Here is a 24,505-nt window from a genome sequence, read left to right as displayed (position 1 = left end):
TATGACAGTGGTAGGTATCGAAGGGGGACATTTTTTGCGACCTAGGTGTCCCAAATTCCTACTTGTCTATGTAACATTGATAAATAATAATTATCTTTGTTATCATTTACTGTTATGTACATAATTAGTTACATTCAGATAAATGCAATTTTCCACATTTAATTTGCCCGTTGGTCCTTCTTGAACCGGAGGTAATTAGTGAAGTCATTAATTAGTTAATTACTTAATAATTATATGTGAAATGACAGAAGGAGGTGGATGTTAAATTCACAAATTTACTGAATGTGTAGTGGATTATAATTATTACAATATTAATTTTGATAAGTCAAGTCTGGCTAAGTTTATATTAATTTGTATAATACTAATTTGATAAGACAATTCTGGCCAAGATTTATATCAGTGTATGTGTAATTGATAAGACAAGTGTGGATAAAGATTATATTGTGTATAATATTAATTTTGCTATGCCAAATTCTGGCAAGGATTTATATTTGTATAATATTAATTTGATAAGCCAATTTTGGCCAAGATTTTTATTAGTGTATGTGCCATTGATAAGCCATGTGTAGCTAATTATTAATGTGTATATTAATTTTGCTATGCCAAATTCTGGCAAGGATTTATTAATTTGTATAATATTAATTTTGATGAGCCAAGTTTGTATTAACGTACATTTAAAATTTATATTATACATGTAATTGCTAAGCTCAAGTAGCTAGGATTTATTCAAAGGTAAGTTGTATCAGTGTTGTAAGTTGTAATCAGTGTTATTAATTAAGTTGAATTTAATACATTGCATCATGGCTGAAAATGAGGAAATTAATATAGAAGACAAACATATGGAATATAGAGTAAAGAAAGCATCAATACAGGCTAGAAAAGTTCATGTAACCAAGGCATATAATAAGTGCTTGGAATTAATGAATCAAGAAACTGTGAATACTGATAATTTAAAATTGTATTTAGATGCTTTAGGGAATAGATATGATTCATACAAATTATATTACAACAAATATGAAGGAGATTTATAAGTAAACTGTGTAGATGAGACTGAAATAGATCTCATGATTAATCAGTATTATGAATTAGAGGAAAAGATTCTTTCTTGTAAAAGTCAGGCCTTGAATAAATTAAAATGTGTAAACCAGGCAGTTGGTCAGTCTGCTCCAACAAATAATATGTCTTTGCCAAAACTCCCAGAATTGTGTTTGCCTGTGTTTAATCCTGGAGAAAATTGGGAGGAATTTTGGTCAATTTTTAAAGCAGCTGTGCATGACAGGAGTGACCTAGCCTGTGTAACTAAATTATTTTACCTCAAAGGACAGGCAAGAGAAGATGCTCACATACTGATACAAGCCTTTCCCAATGTAGATGACTCTTACAAGGAAGCAGTTGACTTGTTGAAGGTCACTTATGGTAATATAGAACAAAGTAGGTTGGATCTAGTGAATATCATCGTTAATTTAAAATCTCCAGATCACACTTACAAAGGTTTACAGCAGTTTAGAGTTAAACTGGAGAGCACTCTCAAAACTTTAAGTAATAAATATAATCTGAAGGAATCAGACTGGTTATTGAGTGCCATGGTACTGAATAAATTAAGCTGTAAAACACTTGAATGGCTCTCAAACAAATATCACAAGGGTTATTTTGGTCTGGAGGAAATAAGACTAGGTCTACAAGAATTAATTGTGCAGTTGCAGACCAGCCAACTAACTTATTTTAAAGATGCAACACATAATAACTCTGAGGTATCTGTCAAGTTTCACAAAGGGAGAAATTATCCCAATAGTAATAATCAAAATTCATTTCTTAAAAAGAGTTGCATAGGTGCATATCAAGTAGCAAGAATCAGAAATAATGATTCTCCACTAGGTAAGAAGAATAAGTACCCTCCTAAGAGTAGCCCAGTTAATAAGAAACCAGTCAGAGAAAAGAGAGATTGTCTTTTCTGCAAGGGTACTCATTTTTCTAAGAATTGCAATGCATACAATTCATGGAATGATAAAGTTGAAAGATTGGAGGAACTTGACAGATGTATCAGGTGTTTGGGTAATCACAATGTAAAGGATTGTTATGCGAAATTAAACTTCTGTTATCAATGTCACAAAGGAAGACACTATATAGTCATGTGTAAGGGTCTATATGTTAATGTTGATAATAATGATAATGTTGACAATCCTGACACAACAGTAGCTAATGTAAAAATTGCTGCTAATCTTAATAATGATGGTTTTACTGAAGTAGCCTTACCTGTGTTACAGGTAAAAATTGATGATAAAAGGCATAAATCAAAAAATGTGACTGCATTATTGGACCAGGGATCCCAGCGTACTTTCATAAAACGTAAATGTCTTGATGGTATGAAAGTACAGATGGGAGATCCCACAACTTTAAAATTATCTGGTTTTCTCTCGGATAAAAGGTCTCAATTGTATGACACTGTTTATGTAACTGTCAGGTTGGGCAATGAGAAAAAACGTGTTAATGCAGTAATTGCAGATAAGACTTCCAGAGAAAATATCTGCAATAGGACTTAGTAAAGCTAAAGAAAGACTCTCACATAATGTAAATTTAGCACCTTCTGGTGAAAGTGATGATTCTGTAGCCCAATAAATATTTTGATAGGTAGTGACTATTATGCCTCCTTTGTAAAGGGTATGGTAAAGAAATGTGGTGTCACCCTTTTGAAGACTGTAGGAGGCCATGTAATGTATGGTAGGATTCCTCGTAATAATAATTCATGACTAGAGGAAACTACAAATACCATAACTGTGTGTCTTACTCATGAAGTCGTGCCCCAGTATAATTCTTCCATAGAGGATGGTGTTGAGCCAGTGCATAAATTGTGGGAATTAGACAGCATTGGAATAAATGTAAATGAAGAAAGTCCAGACGATTCTTTTACTCAGGAGCAATACCTGAGAAATGTAAAATTTGAATCTGGACAATACTGGGTACGACTTCCGTGGAGACTGAACCATCCAGAATTGCCCACTAATTACAGAATGGCATATGGACAATTAAAGGCTCAGCTCCGCGAACTGAGTAAGACACCAGAATTGTTAACTGCCTATAATGATATAATTGCTGAGCAGTTAATTAATAAATTTATAGAAGAGGTACCTCCTGAGCAAGCCAGAATTTATGGTCACTATTTGCCCCATCACGGAGTGAAGAAGGATTCTAAGACCACTCCTCTGAGAATTGTGTTTAATTGTAGTGCCAGGAGTAACAAAAATGTACCTAGTTTAAATGACTGTTTGACGACAGGTCCGTCGTTTACGGAAAAATTAGGAGATATCTTATTAAATTTCAGGATGAAAAATTATGCCTTTACGGCTGACATAAGTAAAGCTTTCCTAAGAGTGGGTTTACAAGAGGCTGACCGGGATTGTACCTGCTTCTTATGGCCTGAGAATCCTAGTGACCCACTTAGCCCTCTGAAAACCTTTCGCTTTAGGAGCGTATTATTTGGTGCTACATCCAGTCCGTTCCTACTTCAAGCGATGATAAATGCACAACTTAAATGTATGGGAAGTCCATTGAGTAAAGTAATGAGCAAACAATTTTATGTGGACAATTTCCTGGGTGTGACGTCAACTGAAGAGGAACTGTTAATGACTTATGGAGAGGCTAATAAAATAATGCAAAGTGCAAATATGCCTCTGAGAGAATGGAATAGTAATTCGTCCAAATTAAAGGACAAAATAAGTAAAGATTACCCTGGAGATGAAGTGCCAAAATGTAGTAATGTACTGGGTTTAAATTGGGATACTGAGAGAGATTTGTTAATGTTAAAACCTAATAATTACAGTATGTCCAATAAATTAACTAAGAGAGTTTTGCTTGATGAAGTTTCCAAATGTTTAGATCCACTAGGTTTAGTGTCACCCCTTACTATAAGAGGGAAATTATTAATTCAGGAAGCATGGAAACTTAAATGTGCTTGGGATGAAATTCTACCTGAGGAATTCATTAACAGGTGGGATGAATTAATTGGTGATTATGAAAAAATTTCAATGTTGGAGTTCCCACGCCAGGTGGCCAATCCAAATGGGAAAAATGTACTCCACATTTTTTGTGATGCTTCAAAACTGGCATATGGAGCAGTTGCTTACCTTCAATGTAATAGTGTTATTTCTCTTGTTATGTCTAAGGCTAAAGTGTCTCCAATTAAATCACGTACCTTGCCTTAGTTGGAATTAACAGCCATTTATGTAGGTGTCAAATTAGCTATTTATATAAGAAATAAGTTGCAGGAGATAAATATTAGCGACACTGTAATTTGGTCTGATAATGAGGTATCCTTACAATGGATTCGCAATGGAAACAGTAAAATTGTGTACGTACAAAACAGAGTCACTGAAATTTATCAGATGCACGAGAAGTATAATAGTTTGGGTCAGCATATGTTAACATTTAATCATATACCAGGTGAGGAGAATCCAGCTGATTTCTTGTCTCGAGGTTTATCTTATGCTAAATTTGTAAATGCTGCATCATGGTTTAAAGGACCGAGCTGGTTGGTAAATAAAGCTAATTGGCCTGTACAAAAGGCATATATTGCTCCTGTTGAAATTGCTGTGACCACCGCTCTAATAGTTTGTCCTTCCTTAGCCATTGATATAAATAGGTATTCTTCTTTACCCAAACTGATCAATGTAACTAAGTTTGTGTTTGAATTTCTAAACAAGATAAATATTTCATATAAGTTTTCACATCCTCTTGAATATTGGATAAAGAGGGTACAGGAGGAAATCTATGGAAATGAGATTAAATTGATGATGGAAAGAAAAATTGTGAAAGGTTCTAAAATAGAGAAATTGGGGCTGTATTTAGAGAACAATGTAATTAGGTGCAGAGGTAGGTTACAAAATGCTGAATTGGGTGATTATGCTAAACACCCTATCTTACTGCCCAAAACTCATCATCTAACAAATTTAATTGTTCTAAATGCCCATAAAAATGTAATGCATGGTGGGGTACAAGATGCCTTAAATTGTATTATGGAAGCTTTCTGGATTCCACAAGGACAGCAAAGTGTAAAAAGGGTGATTAAATCTTGTGTAATATGTCGCCGTGTGGATGCCAGATCCTATATGTACCCAGGTCCTCCACCATTGTCAAATGAGCAATTTGAGTCGTTTAGCAATGAACTCCGGCCGGCCACAGTGTGGAAAATACTGTATATATTTTCCAGAAATTCAGTATTTATATGTAAATAGATGGCCATACTGTATTTAATAATATTTATGTCATAGAAAACGGAAAGCCTGCGTCTGCGCAGACGAGACTCGCCATCTTGGTTTTGAATTGGATACAACGTTAGTGTAATGGGAAGGAATTTTCGTGCTGTAGAGGTTAAAATTGTGTTGACACCTCTCAAATAGGAGGCGAAATTGGTGGATGTGCATTCCTGCATAACTTGAGATATCAGACGACTGGACAAGACAGCTCCAGGAACCTCAGATAAGCTCTCTAGATTTGTGTGTAATTCTGGGCAGCATTATTTTCATAGATTTAGTTAGAGTGAGGTTTTCTGAGTATGATACACATTAATCTCCAGTCAAATTGGTGAGTGATATTAAGATATATTTTCCTTCTGTTATGTAATTGTGTATATATATAACCATTTATTATTTTTAATATACAGTCCACAAATTTATATATTTACCAGTATTCCTGGTGTATGTATATTTCATTTAATTAATAGGTCCAGAGCAACTTGTGGTTATGACAGTGGTAGGTATCGAAGGGGGACATTTTTTGCGACCTAGGTGTCCCAAATTCCTACTTGTCTATGTAACATTGATAAATAATAATTATCTTTGATATCATTTACTGTTATGTACATAATTTTTTGCATTCAGATAAATGCAATTTTCCACAATCATTTCGCCATTATAATTCTAGTGTTTCTGACACACTTTCTTCTTCCTTTATAGCCTATTGGTTATTTTATGCAACATTATCGAGTTTTGTTCCTAAAAAAAGGTAATTTTAGGTTTGGGTAAAGCCAGTTGTTAAGGTATGAGGGATAAAAGTGAATTATCATTATTTAAAGATGTCAAGGACTTTTAGATACAAGTTTGATAACGTTCCAACCTCAAGAGATTCGGAGAAGCAGTGAGAAAGGTTTTCCTGAAATTAGGCTTTAACTCACTTAGCCGCTTCCTCTACAGTCGAAAACCCGCGTCTCTAGACACTCGTCCTGTATCTTGATAAACAATGTACTATGCAACATTACATACAGAATAATTCAGTGAAGTGGCACACTAGTGAGCTCCATCGGAAATATGTTAACGAAACGAAAGTTAAAACAAGTTACTTCTCTCTTACAAATGTAAATTGCAACCTGGTCCACACCTGACGACATGATAAGTTTTTTCATCGCTTGTTTGTCATACATAACTTATTCTTAAAGTGTTAGAAGACTTCAGCTGCAGAGGCTCAGAGAAGCTCATTTTACAATTAGGGAGAAAAAACAGATTGATGTGACTAAGAGAACGAGAAAGACTAAGAAAATAATTACAAGACAGTCAAAATGAAGAAAGTGTCGCGATTAAGATAAGTAGCAATCCTTTGTCCCAACTCTTCTTAATATATGTTATCCTCATACGTATGGAAATGCTTTGTCATGTTAAAATATTCAGGAGGAGCAGTACTGACAAAGAGAATAAGAAAAGATGACTGCAGAATTTTTCAGAAGGAATTGAAGAAGCTACATACGTAACTTAACCAACAAGTGGCTATTGCAGATTCATTTTAAACGAATGCAAGTGACCAGTACGTAGAAAGCCGGAGAAAGGAGGAAAAATACTTCTCCGGGTGTACATCCCACCAACTCTCCCGTCTGTAACGTCCACGAATATTATGCCATCAGTGGAGTATGCAGAGGTGGCTAATAAAATGACGGCCTTAATGAATCCCAACAAGTAGTCTATCAGAACACTGGATATCATATGTGAGTCTGGTGCTGGAATATGTTACTCAAGCATAAAAAGTCCAAAGGTTTGCTACAAGCTTTTTCTCGAAAGCAAACGGGCTAGTAAATCAAGATAACCCAAGATAATTGATTATAATATCACAAAAGAAACTTAAAAACAGAAGAAACATGGTCGAAATGCAAAAAACTTTCAGGAGACAGACATTGACAAAATATTTGCCGTGAGAGAGAAGAGATCGGATTAACACGGTAAAACAGAGCTTGAAAGTGGCTAAAGGATATAAGATTCGTTCCTTTTAATTTGAGAGTTATGAATTAGTAACACCAACTCAAAAATGCAGTGGAGACTAACTACATATACGGAGAGAAGATAAGGAGAAGGATGACCTCATACTTGAGAAATCAACTGGGGATAACTGGATAACTCCATATATGGAAAAATATTAAATGATAACTCAGTACACAGGGGACAGGTATCGTAACAATAGTGATAAACAGTACCGATAAAATCACAAAAAAAAATGCATCACCTGGGTGTCTTTATTTGGAAATATTTCAATAATCGATGTCATTATCAACTCAATACAGAGGTGAACATCAAAATGGTATAAAATACCGACAGGTTGGTAGGTAAGACACAAAGGCAACAGTTAGGCAACTTTATTCCGAAACGTTTCGCCTACACAGTAGGCTTCTTCAGTCGAATACAGAAAGTAGGCAGGAACAGTAGAGATGTGAAGACGATGTAATCAGTCCATCACCCTTGAAGTCGTAGAATTTGAGGTTGTCAGTCCCTCAGCCTGGAGAGTTCAGTTCCATAGTCAGGAACTATCTGATAGTTCCTGACTATGGAACTGAACTCTCCAGGCTGAGGGACTGACAACCTCAAATTCTACGACTTTAAGGGTGATGGACTGATTACATCGTCTTCACATCTCTACTGTTCCTGCCTACTTTCTGTATTCGACTGAAGAAGCCTACTGTGTAGGCGAAACGTTTCGGAATAAAGTTGCCTAACTGTTGCCTTTGTGTCTTACCTATCAATACAGAGGTAACGTGAACTATACTCAGAAGGCAGTGGAAGATGAGATATCAGTCCCCCATCCTGGAAGCTGGTGTTCAGCACTCTAGTCTTTATGAACCTGATGCATAAATAAAAGAAAAGGCGCAATACCATGACTGGAAAGATACACAAATAACCCACACACAGAAGAGAGGAGCTTACGACGACGTTTCGGTCCGACTTGGACCATTTACAAAGTCACACTGAAGCATAGGCAGGAAGATCGACTCTTATATATACTAGAGTCAGATGAGGTGTACCTCATCTTGGTGTTACCATGAAAGAGGCGCTGTAGGTAGGAGATCAAGTATAGCCTGAACCACTTTCAAAGGGCAAGACCTACCATATTTCACGTGCACAAGGCGAGGTAAATGATGCTTCATTTTAAGGCAGTAAAATACATAATATTTCACGTGCAGGGCGCCAGGTGTACAATGTTTCATGTGCAGGGCGCCAGGTGTGCAATGTTTCACGTGCAGGGCGCGAGATGTACAATGTTTCACGTGCAGGGCGCCAGGTGTACAATGTTTCACGTGCAGGGCGCCAGGTGTACAATGTTTCACGTGCAGTGCGCCAAGTGTACAATGTTTCACGTGCAGGGCGCCAGGTGTACAATGTTTCATGTGCAGGGCGCCAGGTGTGCAATGTTTCACGTGCAGGGCGCGAGATGTACAATGTTTCACGTGCAGGGCGCCAGGTGTACAATGTTTCATGTGCAGGGCGCCAGGTGTGCAATGTTTCACGTGCAGGGCGCGAGATGTACAATGTTTCACGTGCAGGGCGCCAAGTGTACAATGTTTCACGTGCAGGGCGCCAGGCGTACAATGTTTCACGTGCAGGGCGCCAGGTGTACACTGTTTCACGTGCAGGGCGCTAGGTGTACAATGTTTCACGTGCAGGGCGCCAGGTGTGCAATGTTTCACGTGCAGGACACCAGGTGTACCATTTTTCACGTGCAGGGCGCCAGGTGTACAATGCTTCACGTGCAGGGCGACAGGTGTACAAAGCTTCAAGTGCAGGGCGCCAGGTGTGCAATGTTTCACGTGCAGGGAGCCAGGTGTACAATGTTTCACGTGCTGGGCGCCAGGTGTACAATGTTTCACGTGCAGGGAGCCAGGTGTACAATGTTTCACGTGCAGGGCGCCAGGTGTACAATGTTTCACGTGCAGGGCGCCAGGTGTACAATGTTTCACGTGCAGGGCGCCAGGTGTACAATGTTTCACGTGCAGGGCGCCAGGTGTACAATGTTTCACGTGCAGGGCGCCAGGTGTACAATGTTTCACGTGCAGGGAGCCAGGTGTACAATGTTTCACGTGCAGGGAGCCAGGTGTACAATGTTTCACGTGCAGGGCGCCAGGTGTACAATGTTTCACGTGCAGGGCGCCAGGTGTACAATGTTTCACGTGCAGGGCGCCAGGCGTACAATGTTTCACGTGCAGGGCGCCAGGTGTACAGTGTTTCACGTGCAGGGCGCTAGGTGTACAATGTTTCACGTGCAGGGCGCCAGGTGTGCAATGTTTCACGTGCAGGACACCAGGTGTACCATTTTTCACGTGCAGGGCGCCAGGTGTACAATGCTTCACGTGCAGGGCGACAGGTGTACAAAGCTTCAAGTGCAGGGCGCCAGGTGTGCAATGTTTCACGTGCAGGGAGCCAGGTGTACAATGTTTCACGTGCTGGGCGCCAGGTGTACAATGTTTCACGTGCAGGGAGCCAGGTGTACAATGTTTCACGTGCAGGGCGCCAGGTGTACAATGTTTCACGTGCAGGGCGCCAGGTGTACAATGTTTCACGTGCAGGGCGCCAGGTGTACAATGTTTCACGTGCAGGGCGCCAGGTGTACAATGTTTCACGTGCAGGGCGCCATGTGTACAATGTTTCACGTGCAGGGAGCCAGGTGTACAATGTTTCACGTGCAGGGAGCCAGGTGTACAATGTTTCACGTGCAGGGCGCCAGGTGTACAATGTTTCACGTGCAGGGCGCCAGGTGTACAATGTTTCACGTGCAGGGCGCCAGGTGTACAATGTTTCACGTGCAGGGCGCCAGGTGTACAATGTTTCACGTGCAGGGCGCCAGGTGTACAATGTTTCACGTGCAGGGCACCAAGTGTACAATGTTTCACGTGCAGGGCGCCAGGTGTACAATGTTTCACGTGCAGGGCGCCAGGTGTGCAATGTTTCACGTGCAGGGCGCCAGGTGTACAATGTTTCACGTGCAGGGCGCGAGATGTACAATGTTTCACGTGCAGGGCGCCAAGTGTACAATATTTCACGTGCAGGGCGCCAGGCGTACAATGTTTCACGTGCAGGGCGCCAGGTGTACAATGTTTCACGTGCAGTGCGCCAGGTGTACAATGTTTCACGTGCAGGGCGCCAGGCGTACAATGTTTCACGTTCAGGGCGCCAGGTGTACAATGTTTCACGTGCAGGGCGCCAGGTGTACAATGTTTCATGTGCAGGGCGCCAGGTGTACAATGTTTCACGTGCAGGGCGCCAGGTGTACAATGTTTCACGTGCAGGGCGCCAGGTGTACAATATTTCACGTGCAGGGCGCCTGGCGTACAATGTTTCACGTGCAGGGCGCCAGGTGTACAATGTTTCACGTGCAGGGCGCCAGGTGTGCAATGTTTCACGTGCAGGGCGCCAGGTGTGCAATGTTTCACGTGCAGGGCGCCATGTGTACAATGTTTCACGTGTAGGGAGCCAGCTGTGCAATGTTTCACGTGCAGGGCGCCATGTGTTCAATGTTTCACGTGCAGGGCGCCAGGTGTACAATGTTTCACGTGCAGGGAACCAGGTGTACAATGTTTCAAGTGCAGGGCGCCAGGTGTACAATGTTTCACGTGCAGGGCGCCAGGCGTACAATGTTTCACGTGCAGGGCGCCAGGTGTACAATGTTTAACGTGCAGGGCGCCAGGTGTACAATGTTTCACGTGCTGGGCGCCAGGTGTGCAATGTTTCACGTGCAGGGCGCCAGGTGTACAATGTTCCACGTGCAGGGCGCCAGGTGTGCAATGTTTCACGTGCAGGGCGCCAGGTGTACAATGTTTCACGTGCAGGGCGCCAGGTGTACAATGTTTCACGTTCAGGGCGCCAGGTGTACAATGTTTCACGTGCAGGGCGCCAGGTGTACAATGTTCCACGTGCAGGGCGCCAGGTGTGTAATGTTTCACGTGCAGGGCGCCAGGTGTACAATGTTTCACGTACAGGGCGCCAGGTGTACAATGTTTCACGTACAGGGCGCCAGGTGTACAATGTTTCACATGCACAGGTTGGTGTGTATCAAGGTTTACATTTAATCTCAGTTACAGACATTTTTAATGGAAAAACTATCGCGTAAAACATGTCAATTGCGCGGCGAAGATCAGATATCTTTTCAATTAGTCGTAAATTCCGTTGCAACAGAATCAGAATGTAATAGAATTTTTTGCTCTTACTGTTTTATATCTTATTAGTAAAACAGATATAAACTTTCCATACTCGTGGTTTAAATGAGATTCCGATAGCATATTTCAGTGGTTTTAAATTACTTTGTTGAACATTCGAATATATTTTTTGCCATTCTTTTACTCATCCAGACCTTTTTTTTTCACTTTTCTGGTGTTCACTAATCATCTTTTCGTTTAATTTTAAATTATTATTACATTTTAATGTTAAAACATTGGTGTTCTGGAGTGAAATGTATCTGTTCTTTGTCTTAGCTCTGTTTCTTGTACAAAAATATTTCGTTGTTAACAGTTATTGTCCTGTGACTCTTGCGTTAAGCTTACGAACCACCGGATGCAAAGTTGCAACAGTATTGTATATACACAGTGAAAAATCTAGCACTTCCTCATGAACCTTTGAAACCCGACCCACAGACATCATCATACTTGGTGATTTTGACTGAAGGCAACTATAATGGAAGAATGCTTAGTCTGAAGACGTAACGTTGTTATTTATGTAGTTAATTAAGGCGAAGAGTCGTATACAAATGCACTGTTAAGACTGACTTCTTTGTCTTATGCCGGTACATTAATAATAGAACCTGGCCAGTTTACAAATAAGGATGATTTGGTACAGAACATAGCGACGTCGAGTACATAAAATTTGTACCACACTAATAAATCTCCAGACCTACACCGGCACCAGAAGTGAGCAGCTGAACAAAAATCGTAAGGTAAGCGTGGTACACTAGTGAAGTACGCTATGCTAGATAGTTGTTTTGCATATAGGTTGCAGAAGACCTCGCCTGTGTCCTGTTGTTTAGCATGATCTGTTTCCACTAGTGAGCACTACTCACTTGTGACGTTACCTCCAGCTCCTTCGCCTTACTTCTCCTTCGGTCTTGCTGTATGCCTTTACCTTTTAGGCTGAGGGACTGAGAAACATCAAAACTGTTGCCATGGTCTCCAGTGTTACATTTGACTGTATTCGACTGAAGAAGGCTGTTGTACAGGAGTAACGTTTTGGCGCTAAAGATATCCAAGTGTTGCTCATGTGCCTTAATCATCAATTTATCGGTGCTGTATTCCATCATCAATGTCAGGTTATCAATCTCCCCACACAAAACCAAGGACGTTATTGATTTCGCCACAGAAGACCAACGAGGTTATCGGTCTCTCCACACAAGACCAACAAAGTTATCTGTCTGGCTACCACTACCTGGACAACAACAGCAGCAGTCGTGGGAATAAAGCAAGGTGGGCAAGATTGTCTTCTGGGGAACCTGGCGACCCCCGCTGCGCCCGTGCTCACGCTGGCACGTTCCGGAACCACTGCTGGGGAGAAGAGATAGGGGCGGAGGGGTCGTCGCAGCTGGAGTGGAGCACCACTGGAGCGTGGATAAGAGAAGAATAACACAGCGAGAAGAGCGGGGCGTTGGCACTGCTGGTGTAGAGGTCGGCACCATCGGCGGATAACATGGGAAGAAATGATGGGGATGAGACAGTTGGCGGAGAGGCTCAGTAGAGACCCCAAGGAAGATGTGGCGTGGATAAGGGGCAGAGAGACATGAGGGGAGGGAAGTGGGAATGAGGTAGGAGTTTGAAACTCAGGAATGGGACAGAAGTGGGTAAGGGAAGATGAGAGAGACAAAGATGTTGGGTCATTTGGTCACATTAGCCGTAGTGCACCTGGCATGGGAGATGATTAGAAATGGAGAAAGAGCCAAATTCCTTGGATTAAGAGGCTATGTGTCCAAAGCTCCTTGGCTATCTTTCTCGCATACTCTACGTGATTCTCTGTACTCACTGCATTCCTATTTCACCCTTACAGTATCGACTTCCTCAGCATCAGTAACTAAATCATATACACTCAGTAATGTGTAGCCTCGAATAACAAGGAATTCTTGGCTTTCTATCTTGAAATTTCATATACCTAAAACAGGAAAAGAATGCCTAAAATTTACATTGCATTGCTCAAAAGACACCTTAAGAATATTTAACTTGGTCCCAAAATTATTAACAATATAAATTGCAATACTTCTAAGCATTCACTTATATTTAAAAAAAATAAATAAACTCTTAAGGAATTCAACTAACTTGAAGGCAGCAGAGATTGTGAGAACATCTCTTTCAATCCTATAAGATCGTAAAATTTTTTATTAATTTCAGCAAATGGCGTTCTCTGAAGAGACGGTCAATTCAACAATAAGAAATAATATTGTAAAACTTATGGAAAAGTGGTGCAGTTAAACTGTGGATTTTTTTTTTTAACTATACGGTCATTGTCCACTAAAACAACTTACTCTCTGTTATTTAATTTTCATACAATTATAACCTGCAGAAAATAGCTGGATAAATACTTCAGAAATATTGATATAGCTTTAGATATTTTTTTAACAAAGCTTATATACAACCACACCATGTGGCTACCCTGTTCTGTATAACATTTGCAAGGTTACATTAGAAAAAGTAATCGAGTTTACAAAACTTTCCCATCAAGCAAGATACTTGTTCATACAACAGCTTATGGTGACAAGTGTCACAAGAATGATGAGGATAATTTCATAAGGTTAGATAATGCTTGATCTAGTTAAACCATACCCCGGCCGGGATTGAACCCGCGGTCATAGAGTCTCAAAACTCCAGCCCGTCGCGCTAGCCACTAGACCAGCTAGCCACAATAAGATTCATCCAACTAGGTATATTTCTACACCATAGGAAAGTTAGCACAGGCACCTCTGTGACCACAAATGCAAGTTTTTACAGACGAATCTCCAGCTAGCGTGGCCGTGACGAACTCTAGCTCAAGTCCCTTCACTGCCGTCAACATGACTCAAGAAATCGTAATGACACGATTGCAAATAAACCATACCCCCGGCCGGGATTGAACCCGCGGTCATAGAGTCTCAAAACTCCAGCCCGTCGCGTTGGCCACTTATTTGCAATCGTGTCATTACGATTTCTTGAGTCATGATCTAGTTATTTCAATCTAACTGGCCTGGAGTGCCTTAAATATCCATAAAACTGTCACTCATGTGAGTTATGAACTCACGTGAGTTAATGACTTAGAGTGTTAAAGAGTAATATAAAATTCTTCTCTGATGTATACAATGCGTAGATGGTGTTTCTCTTCCAGTCAGCTTTTTGCCGGCAGCTGTTGCTAGACAATAGCTAAGTCTTCATAAGTAGATAGCTTAGATATAAATCGTGAGATATCTTGTTATCATTTTAGCATGTACTACGTTATCCTCCTCTTCACACATCTTATTTTCTCCTCTTTAATTTTACTTTCTGCTTACCATACTTCCTTGCTCTACTCCTTCCTTATAGTAATCTCTTCATACATTCCCTCTCTTCCTGCCACTTTGCTGTACTAATTACCCTGTTTTTTTTCCACACCATCAGTAAGGCTTTGCCTCGTTCTTTTGACAATATTTTCGGTAGCGAATACGTGAAGCAGCCGTAAGTATGTTTGTCTTCATCAATTCCCTCTACCTCCCTCCATCCTTCCCCTCACTCTCTTTCCCATCATCACTTCCCTCAGCCTCCTTCCTTTACACCCTCTCTCCCTTCCTCCTTCCCTCCAATACAAGGATGAGAACCTACACACCTGACTCCATTTTCCCTTCCTTTCTTCTTACCCCCCGTCATAATGTGCTCCACTCACTCGTCCCTTTTGTTTCTTGTCTATCCTTCCCCCCTTCTCTCTCTCTCTCTCTCTTTTACACAAGGGTTTTTACAGAATCCTGTTAAGATTTCCTCGCTTATTTACAAGCTAAGAGTTGATACCCATATCAGCTTTTGAAAGCCTTATTATTTTGAAACATACAAATATGCAACAGGATTGGAGCTGGCGCCCGCTCTGGGCTGACTTTATTTCACCGATGTTATGCTGTACGAACATGTTCAGGACTACAATCATTCTAGCAATGAATAACCCCGGAGTACAATCACCATATAATCCCATAATCAGTCAAATTTTCACTAATATGATTAAGAAAAATAATCACAGTTTGAAAATTCTACTTTTTACATTATTTCATATACTTGAAATATATATCCTCTTAGATGTGATTTCAGGGGTTGATGCCCTGGCAAGTCTTTCTCTGTTGCTTCTAGCATATGATATACTAGAAGCAACAGAGACTTGCCAGGGCATCGCCCCTGCAATCACATCTAAGAGGATATATTTCGAGTATATAAAATAATGTAAAACGTAGAATTTTCAAACTGAGGAGTCAACTACCCTCTTGTGTAACCAGAAGCAGTAGCAGCAATAATTGTTGTAGAAAGCAGTATTAGTAATGATATACGTTCAGTAAGTCTCATTTTCTATTAATTTCCATTCACGAGTTTGAGAACAGTGCAGTGCCTGTTCATTTAAATTTTCTCCTGCAAAATAAAGTGAACTAATATCTCCTATAACTACTAGTTATAGTTATTCATTGTTCTTTTCCTCTTTTCAGATCTTCCTCATGCCCATTTCCCCCTCTCTCTCCCATTCTAAATTCTTATCCCCTTTTTTCTTTCCTTTTTCTGGCCTTCTTCCCCCCCTCCCCGTGACTTGACTATTCACCACGTTCATATACATTCGTACTTGAACGTGTCAGAAACTGTGTTGGAATCAGACAAAATCTCCTCATTCAACACAATGTTCGTCTTGTCATGCTTGTTGAGTTCTTGGTGTGTCTTTCATCTTTTACTGTCAATCTTTATCTCCTCAGAGTCTTTGTTAACTTGGTGTAAGATGTGCTCGCCTTCAGTTTTCTGCTTTTTATCCTCTGTTTCTTTTATTTGATTATCTGCTGTAAGTTTTCCTTGTTTGCGAGTGTCTTCTAAGGTGCACACACACTCCCTGTCGTCATCACTGCCCCTTCAGCATCCTTCCCTACCAGCATCTCTAGTTATCCATCACTCTCATGATCTCTCCTAATCAAAATTTCTGAACTTCCCAGAAAACAGTACAGGGTATATTTTTCAGTAACAATAGACAGTCTCCTGCGAACAATGACAATTTTCCCTCTGTATCATTCACCGTCTCTCTCTCTCTCTCTCTCTCTCTCTCTCTTTCTTAGTTTTTTATTGTAGCCTTATTTTGTTTTTCTAAGTTAACTAGTTCAAGTATGGAGAAGTGCAAGTAAACCCCTCCTACTCCCTCAGCATTTATCCTTCGCCCTCCCGCTAAGTCTGCTCCCTATATTTTCCCAACAATTATCTTGCCCTCTTTCACTACTATGACCCTTATTATACTTCCTCCCATTACCCTCATTGCCGTCTCCTGACTCTCAGTTCTCCCTGAGTCCTTCCATAGCAGCAGATTTGCACATTTTGCGCCACCTTCCCAACACATATCAAGTTTAGTTCTATCTCTCATCTTTACCATCAACACCCTCGTCTCCCCTCTCAAGCTTATCAGTGATAACGTGAGATTCACAATTGAATAATACGATGGCCAGTGCTCCTAACAGAGAGTCACTTAACGCTGACCTCTCTCGAGAGTGAGTCTCGTCTGCTTTTTCACGGGATCATAAAATTCCAATTACAGTACCAAATTTCCAGTTATTCCCACACAAAGACTACCAAATGTTGAAGCTAACTTTATCTTGCAATAACAAGCGTTCTCTGTCTGTTGCTCCTCTGTATGTTGGTGTGTGTGTGTGTATGTGTGTGTGTGTGTGTGTGTGTGTGTGTGTGTGTGTGTGTACGTACTCAAGTTGTACTCAGGGTTGTGTTTGGGGGGTGGAGACGCAGTTCCTGGTCCCGTCTTTTAACATCAACATTTGGCCCACAAACACTGGTTCGTAACCTACTGGGCTTTATCAAATCTTCATTCCAACACTTGGAAAGGTATTTAGTTTGCCTCCTCCACATTTAATACTCTGATAATGAAGAAATATTTCCTAGCATCTCTGTGGTTCGTCTGTGTTCTTAGCTGTGTTCTTGTACTTGCGCACTTGCACTTAGCATTTGAAACTGTTCTCTTGTGCTGTGTCGTGACCTCTGAGTAGCTTCCAAGGTGGCCAGGTTTAGTTATTTGAGTGTCTTCTCATAGTTCAATTCCGTCAGTTCTGGAACCAGCCTAGTTGAAGATCTACATTTGTACGGGTGGAAGGGTGTTTATATGTGGGTGGGTGGGTGTTTATATGGGGTTGGGTGTCTGTGTGAGTGTTGTGGTGGGTTGATGCCCGCGTCCATTTTCTTGTTTGCCGTGTTTGTTGCAGTGTATTTTGCTGTTAGAAATTATGTAAATTCGTCTGGAAATGAAAGAATCAACGAGACTTTCGCCTCACACATTAAAAACAACAACCAACTTTAACTCGTTTGTTCATTCTGAAAAATAACTAATTTTTGCTGCCCTAAAACATTACACAAATTACTGTTTCCATCACATTATTGAAACAAAAGACGACATCCTCCATCACATTATTGAAACACAAGACGACATCCTCCATCACATTATTGAAACAAAAGACGACATCCTCCATCACATTATTGAAACACAAGACGACATCCTCCATCACATTATTGAAACACAAGACGACATCCTCCATCACATTATTGAAACACAAGACGACATCCTCCATCACATTATTGAAACACAAGACGACATCCTCCATCACATTATTGAAACACAAGACGACATCCTCCATCACATTATTGAAACACAAGACGACATCCTCCATCACATTATTGAAACAAAAGACGACATCCTCCATCACATTATTGAAACACAAGACGACATCCTCCATCACATTATTGAAACACAAGACGACATCCTCACCAGATGTTTTAACGTCAAAATTTAATAGACAATGTGAGGAAACAACAAAACTACTTTCAAAACAGATTACAATATACCAATAGACAAATTTTATAGATATTATTTATGACTCGCGAAATCGTCGTAGTAATACGACTGTAAACAAACCACGAACTAACAGCAAGTGAGTTCGAGCCCCACCCGTACTGTGGTTTATTATTTATTTTCTAAGCAAAGGGAGCGCAAGTAAATGAAATATTTTACTATCGAGATAAATTTCACCGTTGAGTTACCCATAAAATCCATCTCCAGAGACCAAGGAGCATATTTAATATAAATGATGGCTCTCTTCTCATAAAAATCAGTTTAATATCTCCTCGACTGCCTCGTAAACCGCGGTATGCCTCATAAATTTATACACAAACGAAACTAGTGGATTTATGATTTTATTTTGATGGCTGGGAGGAAAGGATTATTATAAATTAAATATTTAAGACTATGAAATACGACAAATGGCTTTTATCTTATTTATAAAGATAGGCGTATAATGATTTCAATGTCACTTCTGGATTCGTAGCATCTAAACTTTAACTTACAACAAGGATTGTCTTTAATTTTTACTACATTTCTAGTAATATTGACAGTTTCTATATCTCGTGTTTCTATACCTCGTGTTTTTATACCTCGTGTTTCTATACCTCGTGTTTCTATACCTCGTGTTTTTATACCTCGTGTTTCTATACCTCGTGTTTTTATACCTCGTGTTTCTATACCTCGTGTTTCTATACCTCGTGTTTCTATACCTCGTGTTTCTATACCTCGTGTTTCTATACCTCGTGTTTTTATACTATACCTCGTGATTCTATACCTCGTGATTCTATACCTCGTGTTTCTATACCTCGTGTTTTTATACCTCGTGTTTCTATACCTCGTGTTTCTATACCTAGTGTTTCTATACCTCGTGTTTCTATACCTCGTGTTTCTATACCTCGTGTTTCTATACCTCGTGTTTCTATACCTCGTGTTTCTATACTTCGTGTTTCTATACCTCGTGTTTCTATACCTCGTGTTTCTATACCTCGTGTTTCTATACCTCGTGTTTCTATACCTCGTGTTTCTATACCTCGTGTTTCTATACCTCGTGTTTCTATACCTCGTGTTTCTATACCTCGTGTTTCTATACCTTGTGTTTTTATACCTCGTGTTTCTATACCTCGTGTTTTTATACCTCGTGTTTCTATACCTCGTGTTTCTATACCTCGTGTTTCTATACCTCGTGTTTCGATACCTCGTGCTTCTATACCTCGTGTTTTTATACCTCGTGTTTCTATACCTCGTGTTTCTATACCTCGTGTTTCTATACCTCGTGTTTCTATACCTCGTGTTTTTATACCTCGTGTTTCTATACCTCGTGTTTTTATACCTCGTGTTTCTATACCTCGTGTTTCTATACCTCGTGTTTTTATACCTCGTGTTTCTATACCTCGTGTTTTTATACCTCGTGTTTCTATACCTCGTGTTTCTAAACCTCGTGTTTCTATACCTCGTGTTTCCATACCTCGTGTTTCTATACCTCGTGTTTCTATACCTCGTGTTTTTATACCTCGTGTTTCTATACCTCGTGTTTCTATACCTCGTGTTTTTATACCTCGTGTTTCTATACCTCGTGTTTCTATACCTCGTGTTTTTATACCTCGTGTTTTTATACCTCGTGTTTCTATATCTCGTGTTTTTATACCTCGTGTTTCTATACCTCGTGTTTTTATACCTCGTGTTTCTATACCTCGTGTTTCTATACCTTGTGTTTCTATACCTCGTGTTTCTATACCTCGTGTTTCTATACCTCGTGTTTTTATACCTCGTGTTTCTATACCTCGTGTTTCTATACCTCGTGTTTCTATATCTCGTGCTTCTATAAGTCGTGTTTTTATACCTCGTGTTTCTATACCTCGTGTTTCTATACCTCGTGTTTCTATACCTCGTGTTTCTATACCTCGTGTTTCTATACCTCGTGTTTCTATATCTCGTGTTTTTATACCTCGTGTTTCTATACCTCGTGTTTTTATATCTCGTGTTTCTATACCTTGTGTTTCTATACCTCGTGTTTCTATACCTCGTGTTTCTATACCTCGTGTTTCTATACCTCGTGTTTCTATACCTCGTGTTTCTATACCTCGTGTTTTTATACCTCGCGTTTCTATGCCTCGTGTCTTTATACCTCGTGTTTCTATACCTCGTGTTTTTATACCTCGTGTTTCTATACCTCGTGTTTCTATACCTCGTGTTTCTATACCTCGTGCTTCTATACCTCGTGTTTCTATACCTCGTGTTTCTATACCTCGTGTTTCTATACCTCGTGTTTCTATACCTCGTGCTTCTATACCTCGTGTTTCTATACCTCGTGTTTCTATACCTCGTGTTTCTATACCTCGTGTTTCTATACCTCGTGTTTCTATACCTCGTGTTTCTATACCTCGTGCTTCTATACCTCGTGTTTCTATACCTCGTGTTTCTATACCTCGTGTTTTTATACCTCGTGTTTCTATACCTCGTGCTTCTATACCTCGTGCTTCTATACCTCGTGTTTCTATACCTCGTGTTTCTATACCTCGTTTTTCTATACCTCGTGTTTCTATACCTCGTGCTTCTATACCTCGTGTTTCTATACCTCGTGTTTCTATACCTCGTGTTTCTATACCTCGTGTTTCTATACCTCGTGTTTCTATACCTCGTGTTTCTATACCTCGTGTTTCTATACCTCGTGTTTCTATACCTCGTGCTTCTATACCTCGTGTTTCTATACCTCGTGTTTCTATACCTCGTATTTCTATACCTCGTGTTTCTATACCTCGTGTTTCTATACCTCGTGCTTCTATACCTCGTGTTTCTATATCTCGTGCTTCTATACCTCGTGTTTCTATACCTCGTGTTTCTATACCTCGTGTTTCTATACCTCGTGTTTCTATACCTCGTGTTTCTATACCTCGTGTTTCTATACCTCGTGTTTCTATACCTCGTGTTTCTATACCTCGTGCTTCTATACCTCGTGCTTCTATACCTCGTGTTTCTATACCTCGTGTTTCTATACCTCGTGTTTCTATACCTCGTGTTTCTATACCTCGTGTTTCTATACCTCGTGCTTCTATACCTCGTGTTTCTATACCTCGTGTTTCTATACCTCATGTTTCTATACCTCGTGTTTCTATACCTCGTGTTTCTATACCTCGTGTTTCTATACCTCGTGTTTCTATACCTCGTGTTTCTATACCTCGTGCTTCTATACCTCGTGTTTCTATACCTCGTGCTTCTATACCTCGTGTTTCTATACCTCGTGTTTCTATACCTCTCATAAGCTTTGTACAGCAAAACAGACTTAGGAAATTGGGTTTTGTTAAGGAAAATGGAATTCCATATGAAACAAGTGTATCTAAATATTCAAGGAAAATTCTGTCTGCAGTTGAAAATAGGGTTTTGTTGAATAATTTGCCTAATTATAAACTTGATTTCATTGACCATTTTTACTGATCTGGATTTTTTTTTTTAAACTTTGCTATTTCATGAGCTCTATGGCCAGAGAGTTCATTAAGACACATGATATTTTTCTCATTCTATCAACATAAAAACAGCCTTGTGTGTAATGTAAATGAAAGGTATGAGGCTTTAAAGAATTTGTCTAAAGTCGAAAATATAGTAATTATGAAACCACTCTTCCATGACGTGGTCTTGGATGCGCTGTAAGACAAACTTTAGAATGCAGATACAATACACACAAATTTTGTGAAAGCCTTCGATAAGTGCGATCATTGTGTGAAAGCCCACAAACTGCATCTTAAAGGAATACCGGAAAAAGTTGGTAGGTGAAGCATTAACTTTCTAACCAACAGAACACAGAGAATAATAATAACAGAGTTAAGTCAGAGGCGGCAACAGTGATAAGCTCTGTTTCCCAAGGTGCCATGTATAGACGTGTAGATGATTCATTACCTTTGTAACTTGTCAGGATTGTGACCAGATCTAACTTTGGGGTCCAGTCCCTGGACCCATCACATACCTCTGTAATCTTTTGATTACCGCCCACAGGATGGGTATTAGGTGACTAAAGCCCACAGGATGGGTATGGAGTGGCTACCGCCCACAGGATGGGTATGGGGTGGTTACCACCCGCAGGATGGGTATGGGGTGGCTACCACCCACAGGATGGGTATGAGGTGTGTCTGTCACCCACAGGATGAGTATGGGCTGCATAATAAGGATATTAAACTAACTAACCACAAGGTGCAGTACTTGCTCCCATCTTTTTCCTCATCCTCGTATCTGACATAGATTGAGATGTCGCCTACTGAGGACACTGGAAATCTCCAAGCATGTATAAACCAAGTCTTCAACGGGCTACAAAACACATTACGAAGATCAGTGAGAACAAATTTTAATTTCTCCGCTATGGAGAACTGGACGAAATAAAAGCTAGATCGAAGTATAAAAATAATTAGGAGTGATAATGTTCAACTATCTCACTTTCAAAGATCACAGCACTATTATCACATCTGCTAGGGAAGTGATAGGATGTCTACTGAGAAGTTTCAGAACAAGGGATGCCAAGCCAGTGATGATCCTCTTCAATCACTAGTTCTCGCTACGCTGGAATAATGATGTGCACTAACGGCTTCTTTCACGGCAGGAGAAATTGCAAATCTGGAGAATAGATAGAGAAGTTTCACTTCACGTTAAAGTACAAGAAAGTACCTAAATTACTGGGACCGTGTGAAGTCCCTTGACCTGTACTCCTTGAAACGCAGGCGACAAAGATGCATCATAATTTATACGCGTAAAATCATAGAGGGACTGGTCTCAAATCTGTACACAGAAATCACTCCCTACGAAAGGAAAAGACTCGGCAGTCGATGCCACATTCTCCAATGAAAAAACAGGGGTGCCGTAAGCACAATGAGAGATAACACAGTAAGTGTCAGGGCCCAAGAGTATTCAACTGCTTCCTGGCATACATAAAGGAAATTACCAATAGACACCTGGCTGTCTTCAAGAGGGAGCTGGACAGACACCTAACGTTAGTACCTGACCAGCCGGGCTGTGATTGGTACTCTGGATCGCAAGCGGCCGGAAGTAACGACCTAGTTGTTAAAGCCCCGATCTTCTGTGAGGCCTGGTCATGGACCAGGCCGCGGGGGCGTTGACCCCCGGAATACCCTCCAGGTAGACTCCAGGTTGATCTGCACATTGCATATGACAAGAGAGACACTTCAATTTCTTTTTTTAATCTAACTTTGCTTTAAACACGTCCTCTTTCTAGCAACCTTTCTTCTGCCTTTGTAAGTGACGGTAAGGAAAGAGCCTAAAAACCTGACCTGCGAGTGAAACGGATTAAATAAGACAAGAAATGTGACGGTGACTGTAGCGAGACGGTGAGTAGCGAGACAGTGATTGTAGCGAGCAGTGACTGTAGCTGACTGTAGTGAGAGTGTAGTTAGACAGTGACTATAGCGACACTGTAGCGAGACAGTGATAGCGAGGAGTAGCTGTGTACTGACTGTAGCGAAAGTGACTATAGTTAGACAGTGACTATAACGAGACGGTGACTGTAGCAAGACCGTGACTGTAGGGATCGAGCACCTGTGCCTGTGCGCGTGCGCACGGGAGTCGGTGTTCATAAAAAAATATATAGATAATATCTGATGCAAAATAATACGCAACGTAAATATAAATTTGCCCCCTTTTTTATCCGAGGTCCTAAAATACTTGTAGTGGAAAGCGTTCCGGATATAGAACTGGCGAAAGTGTTGCATAAATTCCATGAAAAGTAGACAGGCCAACAGTACAATCACAGAAAATGGTTTCAGCTTAGCATTTTTCCATATGGAGTATGAGAGAGCAAAGTAGAGAGAGAGTGAGAGAGTGAGGGTGAGAGTGAGGTTAAGAGTGAGAGAGTGAGAGTGAGGGTAAGAATGAGAGTGAGAGTGAGACAGAGTGAGAGAGAGTGAGAGAGTGAGAATGAGGGAGAGGGTGAGAGAGAGAGAATGAATTCAACAAGTTTTACAAATACTACTACCCTAGTTGGCTTCCAACATTCAACGCTGTGTATTCTACGTTAAACAAGGCTGAGAGAGTTATTGAAGCATATAAATGCGCAAAAGTCAGTTTTTGTGCAAAAAAATTTACCGAATACGTAATTTATATTTTACCCATTAAATATATTTAAGTATACCTCTTTTGAATGGTTTCAACTTTTCATGTCTGAAGAATCTTGCAAACAGGATAGTACTCAAGTTTGGTTTGTGTAGGTGCAAACATGG

Source organism: Cherax quadricarinatus, chromosome 17 (assembly GCF_038502225.1).
Source record: "Cherax quadricarinatus isolate ZL_2023a chromosome 17, ASM3850222v1, whole genome shotgun sequence".
NCBI lineage: Eukaryota > Metazoa > Arthropoda > Malacostraca > Decapoda > Parastacidae > Cherax > Cherax quadricarinatus.
Note: the sequence above shows the minus strand (reverse complement) of the source record.